General features: G+C 34.5%; 1 long non-coding RNA gene across 1 annotated transcript; it reads left to right on the plus strand.

The window, feature by feature from the left end:
* Nucleotides 1-572: 572 nt before the first annotated feature.
* LOC134709176 (uncharacterized) lies at nt 573-22,172 on the plus strand. Its single transcript, XR_010105911.1, has 3 exons — nt 573-677; nt 17,740-17,904; nt 22,100-22,172. It is a non-coding gene; the product is annotated as an uncharacterized LOC134709176 (long non-coding RNA).
* The last annotated feature ends 536 nt before the right edge of the window (nt 22,173-22,708 follow it).

Here is a 22,708-nt window from a genome sequence, read left to right on the forward strand (position 1 = left end):
ATGGTTGATATTATCCTTATACTATTGAACATTTAATTATTTTTATACTATCCTTGTCATGGTATCTTACGTTTTATTTTGGATAATGGAAACAGCATTGAACATTGTCAACCCAAATCAAGTAGTGCCTTTACCAAATGCATACTGAATATCCAGTAGGCTCTCAAAATGTTTACCTCAGAATTGTCAAGAATATGATAAATCTGTAAATCAGTGGAAATATGAAATCAAACACTTCTACTTTAAAATAAGTACCTAAATAGTTCAGTGTACCAAATCTTTATCAGTTTCTTATTACGAGTATTTGTAAGGGTATTATTGTTTACCCTTATTTTGTATTTGAATATAGCATATTCTATGATTGGTGTTCATGGTAGGATGAATACGTTCATTTCCAGTATGTAAAGTGTGATGCCAGACCTAGGTTGCATTTGGACAGGCATTTTATACTCAAATAAGGTATCCTACAAAAAGCTGTCATGTGATCACTTTAATTTAAAATAAAACATATACGTGTCGATGATCTAATCTAATCTTTTGAATGCATAAAACATTTAAATTTTAAAGCATGCAACCGTGGCAGTGTACGCCGCATTTAAGCAATCAATTTAACGATTGAAACTACATATTCAAATTTTTTTAAAGGCTATAGGAATTACTATCTAGTACCTTTCGAGGTAAGTCCACATTTGAAATGGTACGTCTATCCCTTTCCAACTGATTTTTACAAATTGTAGTTATGTTGTACTGTTACACAACTGTCCTAGTTTAGGAGCGGGTTGAGCATTCTTTAAACAGGAATGACTTTTAAAGTTGTCGTTGTTTTTAATCTAAATCTGTTTTTTCATTTTCACGTTTTACCTGTTTTGAATAGTGTCATGGCGCGGTCTTTTATAGTTTACAATATGATTTTAGTTTTTTTTCTTTCTTGTTCTTGATAATGTTGCTTTCATCTGTTGGTTTATGCTTAAAAAGTGTACATTTTTCAATTTGTTCTATATGGCTAGTTGTCAGTGACGTCTCGGATTTCTAGTCTAGTGATATTTTCTGTTTTAAAAACGTAACTAGAAACAGTATAATTACTTTACGATTGGTACAATATTTTACTAGTTTTATCATGGTGGAACAATTATTCCTAATGCAGAATTTAATAAAAGTGAGATTTAGTCAGTAAATCCTCAATTATTGTTTGAAGGAAGACAGAAATGTTTATTTTTCATATCCTTGTGTTAAATTTTCGAAGTAGCTGTAATCAAAGATAAAGTTAAGGTCTTCTCATCGAATGTTATACCGGAGTCATCATGATTAGTTTACCTTCAAAGCATATATAGATGTCATAGATCAACAGTAAGGTGTTCCTTTTGGCGTTTTTTCTCTCTATTTGAATGCATTTTAATATAAGATTTGGGATGGTGATATGCCAAGTTAATTTTTCAGAAGAAAACAAAAAAAGCAACAAATTAATATCAGACTTAATATTTATACGGGTCAATGATAAACTGAAAACATGAGAAGATAAAACATTTCTTAAGCTTTACCTCGAACTTTTCTTATTTTCATTTCGATAATTTAAGGATATAATTTCATGTGATTATTATTTATTTGATGTTTAAGTTTAGAGTATATTATATTAAGTTTGTGTTTTCGCATCCTCATTTCGGGTACATGGGTCAATATCCCTGATGCGCCTCAAATTGAGGAATTTAAAAGTTGTGCGTAAAAAAATATAGCTGTGTAGTGATATTGAACATGTTTCAATTTTTAACATGTGAATGTGCTTAACCATTTTTGCTGATTTGGAGAGTAATGGACCATAGTATACGTGTGTTAAAACTGTGGATGTATTTAATATATGCAAAGAACTAAATTTTCAAAGAACTTATTGTGTGAAAAAAGGTATTTTTTTACATCGATGAGCCGCACAATGAAATAATTTAATAGTGTGCTTATTTACGGAATAATTAATCTCACTTCGTACCACGACAATTTAATCACATACTATGTGAACATGTATCAGCTTCGAAATGAGCCATCATACATATCCTAGTTTACGAGCAGAGGATTTGAGGAAAAGGCTACCATTATTGCCTACATGAAATGAATTGCGCATCTGTGCCCAATGTATAGGATTTATTTTAGAAGTTGTTAGACTGTGTTATGCATGATTGCATTTTGTACACCAGAGAAAATTGTGAAAACGAAGGTTAGTTGTCTTTAATAAATTGATAGTTATCACAGCTGGTTCTAGATTAACATTACTTATAAAGATCAACAACCATTTTTAAAGTATTACGGGCACGAGGCAACACCAATCTTTGTTTACATGAGATGCTAAAAGCCACATGTCATTGACTTGAAAAAGGAATAAACTTCTTATTGACACATTTAATATTGTTAAATTGTTAGTCAACATTAATAAGCAGCTGGTCACTAAAACATGCAAATAAACAGACAAACATATTTTAAGAAAAGCACAAATTGCTTTATTTTAATGCACAGTAATTATAAATCACAAGATAGTGTCTTTTCTCAGTGAAAAAAGGGGAGGGTTAAACCTTTTAAAAACAAAATGCTCACCTATTCAGCTATTTAGCTACTACTGATTACTCCTAATAAAAAGAGGTTAAAATGAAGGTTGTACAGCTACAACGGAGAAGAATCTCTCTTTTTTTGTGATAAAACTTTGAAGAATTTATGTTTCTTCTCTCAATAATAAAGTTTATGTTTAAATGAAATGATAACAAAACTAAATAATTGTTTGTCTTATTTCAGTTTCAGACATCATTCCAGTTTAACCTAAGACGGCAAATTAGAGATTTTAAAAAAGTTCTCAATTACTGGTAAGCATTTTGTTTTATTAGGCAAGTTCTCAATTACTGGTAAGCATTTTGTTTTATTAGGCAAGTTCTCAATTACTGGTAAGCATTTTGTTTTATTAGGCAAGGTCTAAATTGTTTATTAGGCAAGGTCTAAATTGTTTATTAGGCAAGGTCTAAATACGATATGAGTGGAGGAATTGAGGAAAAGGCACTGAGTATTCATACATATAGTGCTTAGGTACTGATCTTTTCGACTCGACATTTGGAGTTAAACCCTGCATCAACTGTTTGTTGTACATTTATATAACACTGCAAACTGTGTCGTTATTTAATGACATTATAATACGTGTAATGTCATAATGTTTACTTTAAAACATAATGTGCATTTCTCACTGATAAAGGGTTTTCACTGAAATACATTTAAAAAAAACATTCTATCAAATAGAATTATGTGAAAGGGCAAGTTTTAAAAATTTGCACTTCATTGCGCTTAAATTATATGATAAAAATGACATTCACAGCAGTTAAGAGTGATTTCTAAGTTTAAAAATACTAGATTTCCTGTGGTAAACATAATTACGTATTTTCTTTAAGGGTTTTTGATAAAATCTACATTTTTGCTTAATTTCTCAGTCAAAATGCACTTTTAGACATCAAAACATTGTATCCAATGCTTTAACAGGGTCTGTATAATGTAATTGAAGGTAATTCTCAAATGTTCATCCATATTGTGACCTGTGAAGGTATACTGGAAGAAATCAATCATAATTACACATTATATTCAGTATTCAATGAATATCGCGATAAAAGGGTCAATGCCTTATAGTACTGTAATAATTTTATTTTATTTCAGAAATGGACAAAAATACACAAATTTATTCACAAAGTCATACCGAAGATCAAAAAAGAATATTTGGAAAAATCAGAACTATGGATTTCAATATGGGTCAATATCCCTAATGCACCTCAAATTGAGGAACTCAAAAGTCAAATTGGACATGTTTCAATGTTTAACAAGTGACTGAGCTTAACCATTTGTGCTGACTTGGAGAGAAGAGGACCATAGAATAAATGTGTTAAAACTATGGAGTTATTTAATGTATGATACGAACTAATTTTCAAAGAACTTATTGTGTGAAAAAGGGATTTTTTACCTCGAGGTGCCACATCAAAAAAGAATTTTCGGGGTGTATTATTTTACGGAATAATGAATCTGACTTCGTATCTCGAAGATTTAACCACAAATGTGAAAATGTCTCAGCTTCGAACTGAGTATTCATACATATCCAAGTTTACGATATGAGTGGAGGATTGAGGAAAAGGCACTGAGTATTCATACATATCCAAGTTTACGATATGAGTGGAGGAATTGAGGGAAAGGCACTGAGTATTCATACATATCCAAGTTTACGATATGAGTGGAGGAATTGAGGAAAAGGAACTGAGTATTCATACATATCCTAGTTTACGATATGAGTGGAGGAATTGAGGAAAAGGCACTGAGTATTCAAACATATCCTAGTTTACGATATGAGTGGAGGAATTGAGGAAAAGGAACTGAGTATTCATATATATCCTAGTTTACGATATGAGTGAAGGAATTGAGGAAAAGGCACTGAGTATTCATACATATCCTAGTTTACGATATGAGTGGGGGAATTGAGGAAAAGGCACTGAGTATTCATACATATCCTAGTTTACGATATGAGTGGAGGAATTGAGGAAAAGAAACTGAGTATTCATACATATCCTAGTTTACGATATGAGTGGAGGAATTGAGGAAAAGGCACCGAGTATTCATACATATCCTAGTTTACGATATGAGTGGAGGAATTGAGGAAAAGGCACTGAGTATTCATACATATCCAAGTTTACGATATGAGAGGAGGAATTGAGGAAAAGGCACTGAGTATTCATACATATCCTAGTTTACGATATGAGTGGAGGAATGGAGGAAAAGTCACTGAGTATTCATACATATCCAAGTTTACGATATGATTGGAGGAATTGAGGAAAAGGAACTGAGTATTTATACATATCCTAGTTTACGATATGAGTGGAGGAATTGAGGAAAAGGCACTGAGTATTCATACATATCCTAGTTTACGATATGAGTGGAGGAATTGAGGAAAAGGAACTGAGTATTCATACATATCCTAGTTTACGATATGAGTGGAGGAATTGAGGAAAAGGCACTGAGTATTCATACATATCCTAGTTTACGATATGAGTGGAGGAATTGAGGAAAAGGCACTGAGTATTCATACATATCCAAGTTTACGATATGAGTGGAGGAATTGAGGAAAAGGAACTGAGTATTCATACATGTACAAGTTTACGATATGAGTGGAGGAATTGAGGAAAAGGCACTGAGTATTCATACATATCCAAGTTTACGATATGAGTGGAGGAATTGAGGAAAAGGCACTGAGTATTCATACATATCCTAGTTTACGATATGAGTGGAGGAATTGAGGAAAATGAACTGAGTATTCATACATATCCTAGTTTACGATATGAGTGGAGGAATTGAGGAAAAGGCACTGAGTATTCATACATATCCTAGTTTACGATATGAGTGGAGGAATTGAGGAAAAGGCACTGAGTATTCATACATATCCTAATTTACGATATGAGTGGAGGAATTGAGGAAAAGAAACTGAGTATTCATACATATCCTAGTTTACGATATGAGTGGAGGAATTGAGGAAAAGGCACTGAGTATTCATACATATCCAAGTTTACGATATGAGTGGAGGAATTGAGGAAAAGGAACTGAGTATTCATACATGTACAAGTTTACGATATGAGTGGAGGAATTGAGGAAAAGGCACTGAGTATTCATACATATCCAAGTTTACGATATGAGTGGAGGAATTGAGGAAAAGGCACTGAGTATTCATACATATCCTAGTTTACGATATGAGTGGAGGAATTGAGGAAAAAGAACTGAGTATTCATATATATCCTAGTTTACGATATGAGTGGAGGAATTGAGGAAAAGGCACTGAGTATTCATACATATCCTAGTTTACGATATGAGTGGAGGAAAATGAGGAAAAGGCACTGAGTATTCATACATATCCTAGTTTACGATATGAGTGGAGGAATTGAGGAAAAGAAACTGAGTATTCATACATATCCTAGTTTACGATATGAGTGGAGGAAATGAGGAAAAGGCACCGAGTATTCATACATATCCTAGTTTACGATATGAGTGGAGGAATTGAAGGAAAGGCACTGAGTATTCATACATATCCAAGTTTACGATATGAGAGGAGGAATTGAGGAAAAGGCACTGAGTATTCATACATATCCTAGTTTACGATATGAGTGGAGGAATTGAGGAAAAGGCACTGAGTATTCATACATATCCTAGTTTACGATATGAGTGGAGGAGTTGAGGAAAAGGAACTGAGTATTCATATATATCCTAGTTTACGATATGAGTGGAGGAATTGAGGAAAAGGCACTGAGTATTCATACATATCCTAGTTTACGATATGAGTGGAGGAATTGAGGAAAAGGCACTGAGTATTCATACATATCCTAGTTTACGATATGAGTGGAGGAATTGAGGAAAAGAAACTGAGTATTCATACATATCCTAGTTTACGATATGAGTGGAGGAATTGAGGAAAAGGCACCGAGTATTCATACATATCCTAGTTTACGATATGAGTGGAGGAATTGAGGAAAAGGCACTGAGTATTCATACATATCCAAGTTTACGATATGAGTGGAGGAATTGAGGAAAAGGCACTGAGTATTCATACATATCCTAGTTTACGATATGAGTAAAGGAATGGAGGAAAAGGCACTGAGTATTCATACATATCCAAGTTTACGATATGAGTGGAGGAATTGAGGAAAAGGCACTGAGTATTCATACATATCCTAGTTTACGATATGAGTGGAGGAATTGAGGAAAAAGAACTGAGTATTCATATATATCCTAGTTTACGATATGAGTGGAGGAATTGAGGAAAAGGCACTGAGTATTCATACATATCCTAGTTTACGATATGAGTGGAGGAAAATGAGGAAAAGGCACTGAGTATTCATACATATCCTAGTTTACGATATGAGTGGAGGAATTGAGGAAAAGAAACTGAGTATTCATACATATCCTAGTTTACGATATGAGTGGAGGAATTGAGGAAAAGGCACCGAGTATTCATACATATCCTAGTTTACGATATGAGTGGAGGAATTGAAGGAAAGGCACTGAGTATTCATACATATCCAAGTTTACGATATGAGAGGAGGAATTGAGGAAAAGGCACTGAGTATTCATACATATCCTAGTTTACGATATGAGTGGAGGAATTGAGGAAAAGGCACTGAGTATTCATACATATCCTAGTTTACGATATGAGTGGAGGAATTGAGGAAAAGGAACTGAGTATTCATATATATCCTAGTTTACGATATGAGTGGAGGAATTGAGGAAAAGGCACTGAGTATTCATACATATCCTAGTTTACGATATGAGTGGAGGAATTGAGGAAAAGGCACTGAGTATTCATACATATCCTAGTTTACGATATGAGTGGAGGAATTGAGGAAAAGAAACTGAGTATTCATACATATCCTAGTTTACGATATGAGTGGAGGAATTGAGGAAAAGGCACCGAGTATTCATACATATCCTAGTTTACAATATGAGTGGAGGAATTGAGGAAAAGGCACTGAGTATTCATACATATCCAAGTTTACGATATGAGTGGAGGAATTGAGGAAAAGGCACTGAGTATTCATACATATCCTAGTTTACGATATGAGTGGAGGAATGGAGGAAAAGGCACTGAGTATTCATACATATCCAAGTTTACGATATGAGTGGAGGAATTGAGGAAAAGGAACTGAGTATTTATACATATCCTAGTTTACGATATGAGTGGAGGAATTGAGGAAAAGGCACTGAGTATTCATACATATCCTAAATTACGATATGAGTGGAGGAATTGAGGAAAAGGAACTGAGTATTCATACATATCCTAGTTTACGATATGAGTGGAGGAATTGAGGAAAAGGCACTGAGTATTCATACATATCCTAGTTTACGATATGAGTGGAGGAATTGAGGAAAAGGCACTGAGTATTCATACATATCCAAGTTTACGATATGAGTGGAGGAATTGAGGAAAAGGAACTGAGTATTCATACATGTACAAGTTTACGATATGAGTGGAGGAATTGAGGAAAAGGCACTGAGTATTCATACATATCCAAGTTTACGATATGAGTGGAGGAATTGAGGAAAAGGCACTGAGTATTCATACATATCCTAGTTTACGATATGAGTGGAGGAATTGAGGAAAAGGCACTGAGTATTCATACATATCCAAGTTTACGATATGAGTGGAGGAATTGAGGAAAAGGCACTGAGTATTCATACATATCCTAGTTTACGAAATGAGTGGAGGAATTGAGGAAAAGGCACTGAGTATTCATACATATCCTAGTTTACGATATGAGTGGAGGAATTGAGGAAAAGGCACTGAGTATTCATACATATCCAAGTTTACGATATGAGTGGAGGAATTGAGGAAAAGGAACTGAGTATTCATATATATCCTAGTTTACGATATGAGTGGAGGAATTGAGGAAAAGGCACTGAGTATTCATACATATCCTAGTTTACGATATGAGTGGAGGAATTGAAGGAAAGGCACTGAGTATTCATACATATCCAAGTTTACGATATGAGAGGAGGAATTGAGGAAAAGGCACTGAGTATTCATACATATCCTAGTTTACGATATGAGTGGAGGAATTGAGGAAAAGGCACTGAGTATTCATACATATCCTAGTTTACGATATGAGTGGAGGAATTGAGGAAAAGGAACTGAGTATTCATATATATCCTAGTTTACGATATGAATGGAGGAATTGAGGAAAAGGCACTGAGTATTCATACATATCCTAGTTTACGATATGAGTGGAGGAATTGAGGAAAAGGCACTGAGTATTCATACATATCCTAGTTTACGATATGAGTGGAGGAATTGAGGAAAAGAAACTGAGTATTCATACATATCCTAGTTTACGATATGAGTGGAGGAATTGAGGAAAAGGCACCGAGTATTCATACATATCCTAGTTTACGATATGAGTGGAGGAATTGAGGAAAAGGCACTGAGTATTCATACATATCCAAGTTTACGATATGAGTGGAGGAATTGAGGAAAAGGCACTGAGTATTCATACATATCCTAGTTTACGATATGAGTGGAGGAATGGAGGAAAAGGCACTGAGTATTCATACATATCCAAGTTTACGATATGAGTGGAGGAATTGAGGAAAAGGAACTGAGTATTTATACATATCCTAGTTTACGATATGAGTGGAGGAATTGAGGAAAAGGCACTGAGTATTCATACATATCCTAAATTACGATATGAGTGGAGGAATTGAGGAAAAGGCACTGAGTATTCATACATATCCTAGTTTACGATATGAGTGGAGGAATTGAGGAAAAGGCACTGAGTATTCATACATATCCAAGTTTACGATATGAGTGGAGGAATTGAGGAAAAGGAACTGAGTATTCATACATGTACAGGTTTACGATATGAGTGGAGGAATTGAGGAAAAGGCACTGAGTATTCATACATATCCAAGTTTACGATATGAGTGGAGGAATTGAGGAAAAGGCACTGAGTATTCATACATATCCTAGTTTACGATATGAGTGGAGGAATTGAGGAAAAGGCACTGAGTATTCATACATATCCAAGTTTACGATATGAGTGGAGGAATTGAGGAAAAGGCACTAAGTATTCATACATATCCTAGTTTACGAAATGAGTGGAGGAATTGAGGAAAAGGCACTGAGTATTCATACATATCCTAGTTTACGATATGAGTGGAGGAATTGAGGAAAAGGCACTGAGTATTCATACATATCCAAGTTTACGATATGAGTGGAGGAATTGAGGAAAAGGAACTGAGTATTCATATATATCCTAGTTTACGATATGAGTGGAGGAATTGAGGAAAAGGCACTGAGTATTCATACATATCCTAGTTTACGATATGAGTGGAGGAATTGAGGAAAAGGCACTGAGTATTCATACATATTCTAGTTTACGAAATGAGTGGAGGAATTGAGGAAAAGGCACTGAGTATTCATACATATCCTAGTTTACGATATGAGTGGAGGAATTGAGGAAAAGAAACTGAGTATTCATACATATCCTAGTTTACGATATGAGTGGAGGAATTGAGGAAAAGGCACCGAGTATTCATACATATCCTAGTTTACGATATGAGTGGAGGAATTGAGGAAAAGGCACTGAGTATTCATACATATCCAAGTTTACGATATGAGTGGAGGAATTGAGGAAAAGGCACTGAGTATTCATACATATCCTAGTTTACGATATGAGTGGAGGAATGGAGGAAAAGGCACTGAGTATTCATACATATCCAAGTTTACGATATGAGTGGAGGAATTGAGGAAAAGGAACTGAGTATTTATACATATCCTAGTTTACGATATGAGTGGAGGAATTGAGGAAAAGGCACTGAGTATTCATACATATCCCAAATTACGATATGAGTGGAGGAATTGAGGAAAAGGAACTGAGTATTCATACATATACTAGTGTACGATATGAGTGGAGGAATTGAGGAAAAGGCACTGAGTATTCATACATATCCTAGTTTACGATATGAGTGGAGGAATTGAGGAAAAGGCACTGAGTATTCATACATATCCAAGTTTACGATATGAGTGGAGGAATTGAGGAAAAGGAACTGAGTATTCATACATGTACAAGTTTACGATATGAGTGGAGGAATTGAGGAAAAGGCACTGAGTATTCATACATATCCAAGTTTACGATATGAGTGGAGGAATTGAGGAAAAGGCACTGAGTATTCATACATATCCTAAATTACGATATGAGTGGAGGAATTGAGGAAAAGGCACTGAGTATTCATACATATCCTAGTTTACGATATGAGTGGAGGAATTGAGGAAAAGGCACTGAGTATTCATACATATCCAAGTTTACGATATGAGTGGAGGAATTGAGGAAAAGGCACTGAGTATTCATACATATCCTAGTTTACGAAATGAGTGGAGGAATTGAGGAAAAGGCACTGAGTATTCATACATATCCTAGTTTACGATATGAGTGGAGGAATTGAGGAAAAGGCACTGAGTATTCATACATATCCAAGTTTACGATATGAGTGGAGGAATTGAGGAAAAGGAACTGAGTATTCATATATATCCTAGTTTACGATATGAGTGGAGGAATTGAGGAAAAGGCACTGAGTATTCATACATATCCTAGTTTACGATATGAGTGGAGGAATTGAGGAAAAGGCACTGAGTATTCATACATATCCTAGTTTACGATATGAGTGGAGGAATTGAGGAAAAGAAACTGAGTATTCATACATATCCTAGTTTACGATATGAGTGGAGGAATTGAGGAAAAGGCACTGAGTATTCATACATATCCTAGTTTACGATATGAGTGGAGGAATTGAGGAAAAGGCACTGAGTATTCATACATATCCAAGTTTACGATATGAGTGGAGGAATTGAGGAAAAGGCACTGAGTATTCATACATATCCAAGTTTACGATATGAGTGGAGGAATTGAGGAAAAGGAACTGAGTATTCATACATGTACAAGTTTACGATATGAGTGGAGGAATTGAGGAAAAGGCACTGAGTATTCATACATGTAAAAGTTTACGATATGAGTGGAGGAATTGAGGAAAAGGCACTGAGTATTCATACATATCCAAGTTTACGATATGAGTGGAGGAATTGTGGAAAAGAAACTGAGTATTCATACATGTACAAGTTTACGATATGAGTGGAGGAATTGAGGAAAAGGCACTGAGTATTCATACATGTACAAGTTTACGATTTGAGTGGAGGAATTGAGGAAAAGGCACTGAGTATCCATACATGTACAAGTTTACGATATGAGTGGAGGAATTGAGGAAAAGGCACTGAGTATTCATACATATCCTAGTTTACGATATGAGTGGAGGAATTGAGGAAAAGGCACTGAGTATTCATACATATCCTAGTTTACGATATGAGTGGAGGAATTGGGGAAAAGGAACTGAGTATTCATATATATCCTAGTTTACGATATGAGTGGAGGAATTGAGGAAAAGGCACTGAGTATTCATACATATCCTAGTTTACGATATGAGTGGAGGAATTGAGGAAAAGGCACTGAGTATTCATACATATCCTAGTTTACGATATGAGTGGAGGAATTGAGGAAAAGAAACTGAGTATTCATACATATCCTAGTTTACGATATGAGTGGAGGAATTGAGGAAAAGGCACCGAGTATTCATACATATCCTAGTTTACGATATGAGTGGAGGAATTGAGGAAAAGGCACTGAGTATTCATACATATCCAAGTTTACGATATGAGAGGAGGAATTGAGGAAAAGGCACTGAGTATTCATACATATCCAAGTTTACGATATGAGTGGAGGAATTGAGGAAAAGGAACTGAGTATTTATACATATCCTAGTTTACGATATGAGTGAAGGAATTGAGGAAAAGGCACTGAGTATTCATACATATCCTACTTTACGATATGAGTGGAGGAATTGAGGAAAAGGAACTGAGTATTCATACATATCCTAGTTTACGATATGAGTGGAGGAATTGAGGAAAAGGCACTGAGTATTCATACATATTCTAGTTTACGATATGAGTGGAGGAATTGAGGAAAAGGCACTGAGTATTCATACATATCCAAGTTTACGATATGAGTGGAGGAATTGAGGAAAAGGAACTGAGTATTCATACATGTACAAGTTTACGATATGAGTGGAGGAATTGAGGAAAAGGCACTGAGTATTCATACATATCCAAGTTTACGATATGAGTGGAGGAATTGAGGAAAAGGCACTGTGTATTCATACATATCCTAGTTTACGATATGAGTGGAGGAATTGAGGAAAAGGCACTGAGTATTCATACATATCCAAGTTTACGATATGAGTGGAGGAATTGAGGAAAAGGAACTGAGTATTCATACATGTACAAGTTTATGATATGAGTGGAGGAATTGAGGAAAAGGCACTGAGTATTCATACATATCCAAGTTTACGATATGAGTGGAGGAATTGAGGAAAAGGCACTGAGTATTCATACATATCCTAGTTTACGATATGAGTGGAGGAATTGAGGAAAAGGCACTGAGTATTCATACATATCCAAGTTTACGATATAAGTGGGAGTATTCATACATATCCAAGTTTACGATATGAGTGGGAGTATTCATACATATCCAAGTTTACGATATGAGTGGAGGAATTGAGGAAAAGGCACTGATTATTCATACATATCCAAGTTTACGATATGAGTGGAGGAATTGAGGAAAAGGCACTGAGTATTCATACATATCCTAGTTTACGATATGAGTGGAGGAATTGAGGAAAAGGCACTGAGTATTCATACATATCCAAGTTTACAATATGAGTGGAGGAATTGAGGAAAAGGCACTGAGTATTCATTCATATCCAAGTTTACGATATGAGTGGAGGAATTGTGGAAAAGGCACTGAGTATTCATACATATCCAAGTTTACTATATTAGTGGAGGAATTGAGGAAAAGTAACTGAGTATTCATACATGTACAAGTTTACGATATGAGTGGAGGAATTGAGGAAAAGGCACTGAGTATTCATACATGTACAAATTTACGATATGAGTGGAGGAATTGTGGAAAAGGCACTGAGTATTCATACATATCCAAGTTTACGATATGAGTGGAGGAATTGTGGAAAAGGCACTGAGTATTCAGACATGTACAAGTTTACGATATGAGTGGAGGAATTGAGGAAAAGGCACTCAGTATTCATACATGTACAAGTTTACGATATGAGTGGAGGAATTGTGGAAAAGGAACTAAGTATTCATACACGTACAAGTTTACGATATGAGTGGAGGAATTGAGGAAAAGGCACTGAGTATTCATACATATCCAAGTTTACGATATGAGTGGAGGAATTGAGGAAAAGGCACTGAGTATTCATACATATCCTAGTTTACGATATGAGTTGAGGAATTGAGGAAAAGGCACTGAGTATTCATACATATCCAAGTTTATGATATGAGTGGAGGAATTGAGGAAAAGGAACTGAGTATTCATATATATCCTAGTTTACGATATGAGTGGAGGAATTGAGGAAAAGGCACTGAGTATTCATACATATCCTAGTTTACGATATGAGTGGAGGAATTGAGGAAAAGGCACTGAGTATTCATACATGTACAAGTTTACGATTTGAGTGGAGGAATTGAGGAAAAGGCACTGAGTATTCATACATGTACAAGTTTACGATATGAGTGGATGAATTGAGGAAAAGGCACTGAGTATTCATACATATCCTAGTTTACGATATGAGTGGAGGAATTGAGGAAAAGGCACTGAGTATTCATACATATCCTAGTTTACGATATGAGTGGAGGAATTGGGGAAAAGGAACTGAGTATTCATATATATCCTAGTTTACGATATGAGTGGAGGAATTGAGGAAAAGGCACTGAGTATTCATACATATCCTAGTTTACGATATGAGTGGAGGAATTGAGGAAAAGGCACTGAGTATTCATACATATCCTAGTTTACGATATGAGTGGAGGAATTGAGGAAAAGAAACTGAGTATTCATACATATCCTAGTTTACGATATGAGTGGAGGAATTGAGGAAAAGGCACCGAGTATTCATACATATCCTAGTTTACGATATGAGTGGAGGAATTGAGGAAAAGGCACTGAGTATTCATACATATCCAAGTTTACGATATGAGAGGAGGAATTGAGGAAAAGTCACTGAGTATTCATACATATCCAAGTTTACGATATGAGTGGAGGAATTGAGGAAAAGGAACTGAGTATTTATACATATCCTAGTTTACGATATGAGTGAAGGAATTGAGGAAAAGGCACTGAGTATTCATACATATCCTACTTTACGATATGAGTGGAGGAATTGAGGAAAAGGAACTGAGTATTCATACATATCCTAGTTTACGATATGAGTGGAGGAATTGAGGAAAAGGCACTGAGTATTCATACATATCCTAGTTTACGATATGAGTGGAGGAATTGAGGAAAAGGCACTGAGTATTCATACATATCCAAGTTTACGATATGAGTGGAGGAATTGAGGAAAAGGAACTGAGTATTCATACATGTACAAGTTTACGATATGAGTGGAGGAATTGAGGAAAAGGCACTGAGTATTCATACATATCCAAGTTTACGATATGAGTGGAGGAATTGAGGAAAAGGCACTGTGTATTCATACATATCCTAGTTTACGATATGAGTGGAGGAATTGAGGAAAAGGCACTGAGTATTCATACATATCCAAGTTTACGATATGAGTGGAGGAATTGAGGAAAAGGAACTGAGTATTCATACATGTACAAGTTTATGATATGAGTGGAGGAATTGAGGAAAAGGCACTGAGTATTCATACATATCCAAGTTTACGATATGAGTGGAGGAATTGAGGAAAAGGCACTGAGTATTCATACATATCCTAGTTTACGATATGAGTGGAGGAATTGAGGAAAAGGCACTGAGTATTCATACATATCCAAGTTTACGATATAAGTGGGAGTATTCATACATATCCAAGTTTACGATATGAGTGGGAGTATTCATACATATCCAAGTTTACGATATGAGTGGAGGAATTGAGGAAAAGGCACTGATTATTCATACATATCCAAGTTTACGATATGAGTGGAGGAATTGAGGAAAAGGCACTGAGTATTCATACATATCCTAGTTTACGATATGAGTGGAGGAATTGAGGAAAAGGCACTGAGTATTCATACATATCCAAGTTTACAATATGAGTGGAGGAATTGAGGAAAAGGCACTGAGTATTCATTCATATCCAAGTTTACGATATGAGTGGAGGAATTGTGGAAAAGGCACTGAGTATTCATACATATCCAAGTTTACTATATGAGTGGAGGAATTGAGGAAAAGTAACTGAGTATTCATACATGTACAAGTTTACGATATGAGTGGAGGAATTGAGGAAAAGGCACTGAGTATTCATACATGTACAAATTTACGATATGAGTGGAGGAATTGTGGAAAAGGCACTGAGTATTCATACATATCCAAGTTTACGATATGAGTGGAGGAATTGTGGAAAAGGCACTGAGTATTCAGACATGTACAAGTTTACGATATGAGTGGAGGAATTGAGGAAAAGGCACTGAGTATTCATACATGTACAAGTTTACGATATGAGTGGAGGAATTGTGGAAAAGGAACTAAGTAATCATACACGTACAAGTTTACGATATGAGTGGAGGAATTGAGGAAAAGGCACTGAGTATTCATACATATCCAAGTTTACGATATGAGTGGAGGAATTGAGGAAAAGGCACTGAGTATTCATACATATCCTAGTTTACGATATGAGTTGAGGAATTGAGGAAAAGGCACTGAGTATTCATACATATCCAAGTTTATGAAATGAATGGAGGAATTGAGGAAAAGGCACTGAGTATTCATACATATCCTAGTTTACGATATGAGTGGAGGAATTAAGGAAAAGGCACTGAGTATTCATACATATCCTAGGTTACGATATGAGTGGAGGAATTGAGGAAAAGGAACTGAGTATTCATACATATCCTAGTTTACGATATGAGTGGAGGAATTGAGGAAAAGGCTTTCATAACCGTCTACCTGAAATGGATTGCGCATCTGTGCCCATATGTGTCACATAACAAGACGGTGCAGACAGTTCCATAATATATTCGTATATTTTTATTCGCCATGGATTTATAACTGCAATCTAAAACTAAACGTATAAATTCGTATGTATCAGATCTTTGTATCTTTTTTCATACATACCATGCTGGGGTATACAAACCTATATGTTGATACCTGTATTTGCATTAATGACTGAAATGAAAATAACACCCCCCATAAATGAACTGCGCTTGAAGTGTTTTTTTCTCGATTTCAGGAAAAAAATAGCGAAATCTATCTAGGGTCAACATGGTCAAATTTACTTGATGGACTTTGATCCTTAGCTTCTTAATAGTTATTATATTTGTATTGCATAGAATTTAAAAACGTTAAGTTATAAACCATACTTGTACCGATGCTCTCACTACTGGGTTTTTTTAATTACCTTCATCAGTAACACTCCAACACAAAATGTTAAGCCAAAAATGTAAATGTTTCCGAACACTTCAAATTCGTCATGACCAAAAGGGGCTGAACAGGAATAGTCAAGTTCATCTAAGGTAATATTTACATGCGGTAGTTTTGACCGTAGTTTCTAAATTATTTCTAAAGTATTCAACGGAGATATGATTAAAAGTTAAATCCATTTTAAAATCTGTATGCCCACATCTTGAATTCTACAGCAATAACAAATATGCTATTTGAAGTATAGTTGATTGTTTACGCTTACCCTTGTCTTAGAAAATACCCATATGAAAAAGTAAAACAGAAATACCGAACTCCATTCCTTAGCAACCAACGGAACGAGTGGAACACAACTGTCAGTCCTGACTTGGTAAAGACATTATCGGAAAAAAATGGAGAGTTAAAGGTAGTTATTATTGCCAGCTAACCCTCCCACATGTATGACAGTTGTTCCATTATTTTGGCAGAATGGAGTGAGAAACCAAAACAGACATAACTGTTTTTTGCTTGCAACTGGAGGAAACAGTTTTCTGTCTTTATGTTATAGTTTCAGCTAACAACTCCATATGTTTTCAATAGTTAAGTAATTGCATTTCAAGACACGGAAGACCTTAAAACTTAAACTTCATAATTGTCAAAAATCATATTTAACATAATTAATTTCATTTCAAAAGATTGGTTTACAATATTTGTTTGTAATAATGCAATGGTTGTATTGCAGGTATATTGAGGAGACAATGCGCCACACATTTTTTTTAATAGTATGCACAGATATGCTAAGTACAGTATTTGGATGTCCTACATCAGTGTCTGGATCGACGTATCATTGCGTCGGTAGTAGTATTACGACAGTACCGTCTGGAATTCCAAATACAACAACAGTTTTGTGAGTATTTGAAATAAAAGCAATCAGTTGAAATGTAAATATCTGTCTAATATGTGAGGCGTTCCCGGAAAAAAATCTTTATTGAATTGTTAAGACCTACATAAAGCGTGTTTAACCTATTTTTTTGTGCATCAAACCATAAGATACTTTTACGAGTATTAAGAACACCCAAAACAATTGAAAGTCAACTCATATATTTGTTTTTGACCTTGCTAACTCTCCTTTTTTAAGACAAAATGTGAACAAAATGTTTGAGATGTAGAATATTAGAAACCGTATACAGGCCATATATTTAAATTAAAGGTAAATTTTGATTTGTTTGATTTCTTTTTATTTTATCATATACTCACTTTATTGTTCTTATTTGCACTCAATTACGGTAAGAAAAAAACATAATTATAATCAGTATCATACTTTTACGTTTTTTATCATTGGAATGTCCTTCGTAAGGACATTCATCTGTTCTGTCGCAACTGTTCCGCTATTGCCATTGCAAAAAAAATTTAAAAAAATTGTTATCTTAAAATAGTGTCTTCTACTTTTGACGGCTTTGCAACTATGTATACAATCTAATAAGCTCCACCCTGTTCACTGGTGGCTATTCAATTATGCATTACCTTTTCCGGTAAGAATACAGCAAAACAACACTCCCTAATTATATATAAATTATGATATCGGCGCAGTGATTACAAGATATGGTGAGTTAGAAAGGTGTATCGCTTCTTCAAATCGGCATTTGAATAGACGGTGAATTTGTTTACACAGCAACTGTTCCAACAGAGCTATGTGGAAGACCCACTGAGATCGACACTAAATGAATGTAATGTCACCATCACGAATAAGATGAAATGCGACTGTGTCTTAGCTCACTAGCTATGGGAAATTGCTATCTCAGATCTTTACATACCAGAATAGTCATGTAGTTATACAGAATTGTTTCCGTATCCATATAGTGATAGTCTGACTGAGTGTGGATCCGAACAGCGAAGCTGTAGACAATTACTCTTGACGCACCTTTTCCTGCTACAACTATAGTTCATGCAGTTCTAAAAAAATATGTTTGTTACCTTGATTAATCTTCTTAATTGATTTATGAAATGAACACTGATAAGCTAATGTTGCCTATTTTTACAGCCGCAGTTACGGGCCTAAAATATCTGCTCAATTGTCATATATAATCTACATGTAATAGATTTTGTTCGTATGCACTTCTGGTAACAGGTGTTTAAATATGTTCGAAACCTGTTATGGAAAATGAACGCAAGCACACTTTTCATACTATTCGTGATTGTTTTCTTAAATTTGCCTCATAGGAAAGGTTCAGATTCAATTTTGATAATTATTATTAAATTTGTTTAGTTCATCGTACCTTGTAGTTTGTTAGATTATCATTGAAGTGATTTAGGCTTTTGAACACCTATTTATATATTCTACAATACACGTTATTATCACCTATTTTTCATTTTTTATGTAAAATTAAATCTTTTAAAAGTATTAATCATTTTTTTATTACATTTCGTATTTATATCATTTCAACATACAATTAAGGTGTCAAAATATAAGAATTACAAAAATAAAGTTGTTTATAATCTTGTCAATGAAATGCTAAAATAGATAAAAAAAAACTTTTCAGTTTTGTAAATAGAGACGTTTTACTGTATCCTTATAGGAGCTGGCATGTCAGTTAACTGCTAGTAGTCTGTTGTTATTTATGTATTATTGTCATTTTGTTTATTTTCTTTGGTTACATCTTCTGACATCAGACTCGGACTTCTCTTGAACTGAATTTTAATGTGCGTATTGTTATGCGTTTATTTTTCTACATTGGTTAGAGGTATAGGGGGAGGGTTGAGATCTCACAAACATGTTTAACCCCGCCGCATTTTTGCGCCTGTCCCAAGTCAGGAGCCTCTGGCCTTTGTTAGTCTTGTATTATTTTTATATTAGTTTCTTGTGTACAATTTTGAAATTAGTATGGCGTTCATTATCACTGAACTAGTATATATTTGTTTAGGGGCCAGCTGAAGGACGCCTCCGGGTACGGGAATTTCTCGCTACATTGAAGACCTGTTGGTGACCTTCTGCTGTTGTTTTTTATTTGGTCGGGTTGTTGTCTCTTTGACACATTCCCCATTTCCATTCTCAATTTTATAAATCAATAAAAGGAAATTCACGGTTCTTATTTCATTGAGACAATTTTGTTCATAAGAAACTGAAGTTTAGACTATTTGCATTATATCATATTTGTTTTGAAATCAACTGGTTAAAAAGGTAATAGGAATAATGTATCGATCAATAGTGACGTAATTCAAACAATTATCATGTTCAACATATGAAAGAGCTCGAGTTGAACAGTTGAAACTAGGACAAAATAAAAATACAACAAGATATAAAAATGTTCTACAAAGTTTTCTTATTTACAAAGTGTGTTTAATTTATTTTTGAAAAAAGGACGACAGACCATTTGTACACAACACAATCATTTGGTTTAAAAAAAAACATACAGCATTATTGTACAAAACACAATATACCGTGTTAAGAATTCATGGGTTTCATTTGGCCACGCATTGTTAGTTATTGCATTAAATAATTTCCACTGGCATTCCTTGCCATCGATCTTGTCTGCTGCCATACAGCACCGTTAGCAAAAACATTATCTCAACTTGTTTTGAATAAAATAATGCTATATTATTTTACGTCAGAAAATATAACAAATAATAGTATGTGTTCAATTGTATAGACATATGTGTTGAACATATCGAGACTCATTTTTGTTGAATTCTCAAATTTATCAAGAATTAGAGTAAAACTGTTAGAGAACAAACACGCTTGCTCTGTGAGAGGGAAACATAATTAAACATAAATGTGGTAAGGCAGTTAGGAAAAGTGTGTAAATATTGTTCAAAACAAATCTGTCAGTGCATTTGACATATGATTACTGGTATTCAAACATCTTACCTGAACAAAAGTTGCTTTGTATATGTACTACGTTAAATACAAATAGGGAGATGTGGTAAGATTGCTTATGAGACAACTATCTACCAAAAAATATTCGCAATCATATATACCGGTCGGCCTTCATCAATGAGAGAAAAAAAATACCGTATAATCAGCTATAAAAAAAAGCCCCGACATGAGACATGTAAAATATTTCAAACGAGGAAACTAACACAGTTGGCTTCAGATAAATTTAAATACGACAAAACAATTATTAACAATATTTCTTTCCCAAAAATATTGAATAGAAAAATCAAAAGAAACTATTGTACAAAATATAGATAATGAGTTGAACAATGAATAATTAAGAAGCTGCATAGAACACATTTTTGAGTGAAATATTGTCCAAATATCACTTGAATATATTTAACTGACATGAACCTAAACATCATCGTCACTGAGTATGGCCTTAATGAAACGACTTCATAAATATTTAACGGGTAGGAGAAGTCTCTAAATAAAGGCAACAGTAGTATACCGCTGTTCAATAGTCATAATTCGATTAAGCGAAAACAAATCCGGGTAACAAACTAAAACTGAGGGAAACACGTCAACTAAATGAGGAAAACAACGGAATAACAGAAACACTGAACTACAACAAAGGCAAACGCCAACATACATAGACACAGACTGTTTGATAACAACTGCCATATTCCTGACTTGGTACAAGACATGTTAAGGAAAAAATGATGGGTTGAACCTGGTTTTATGGCTAGCCAAGCCTCCCGCTTATATGGCAATGTTCAAAATACCACTAAAATGAAAACACTACGTGACAGGAATACATTACAAGCAAACAATAGATCACTTAGCGCAGAGAAAAACATAAATGAATTGTATAATAGTACATTACAAGATGTAAACAGACTAAAGTCTGTCTACACTGTTATAGATCTATGTGTTGTACTAATTATCACGTTTATAATTGTGTCTATATCCAAAATATCAACAATGTAGCGGTAAAAATGTCCAAGGTTTTGAAGTTTTAAATGTATACTCATTACAATCGATTATTTTAGGAATATAGGCATGTCTATTTTTTCATTTATGTCTGTGCGTCATATGCAATCAAGTAACATATTTTTAAAACAGCTTCATATCATCTTCAGCAGCTTTCTTTATGCTACGTAATTTTTTATTTTTTTTATGAAGATCATAATGGAGATGTAGCAATACATTGTAAATTTTTATTTATCAGGTTCCTGAATAGAAATCAAATCATTGAGATTAAGGTAGATGCATTCCAAGGCATGACGGTTCTTGAAGAGTTGTAAGTATATTTATGCCTACAAAAATAGTACCGCCTTCTGTTGTTAGTACGCTGTCGCATTGTATCTATCCTCATCTTTTCATTGTTTAAATTTATTTCGATTACAGCCTGATTACAGCCTGACGAACTAAAGTAATCATTCGGCAAGTGATATCAAAACCAACATACCAAATGTTGATATTGAGCTCATAATAAGGTTTCTCATTTGACACAGTTGGCTTAAGATAATTTTAAATAAGGCCAAACAATTGTTAGCTAATATATATTTAAAAAAAAAGGATTAAGAAAAATGTAAAGAAACTGTTTTGCAAAATATAGATAATGAATTGAGAATTGTGTTAGTTGAATACTGAATAATTACGAAGCTGCATAGAACATAGTTTTGACTGAAAGATTTTCCAAACATCACTTGAATTCACTTGACTGACATCATCGTCATTGATCATGGCCTTAATGAAACGACTTCATAAATATTAAACGAGTAGAAAAAGTCACTAAAGTCTGTCTACACTGGTATACATCTATTTGTTGTTCTTC

This window comes from Mytilus trossulus, chromosome 3 (assembly GCF_036588685.1).
Source record: "Mytilus trossulus isolate FHL-02 chromosome 3, PNRI_Mtr1.1.1.hap1, whole genome shotgun sequence".
NCBI classification, from domain to species: Eukaryota; Metazoa; Mollusca; class Bivalvia; order Mytilida; family Mytilidae; genus Mytilus; species Mytilus trossulus.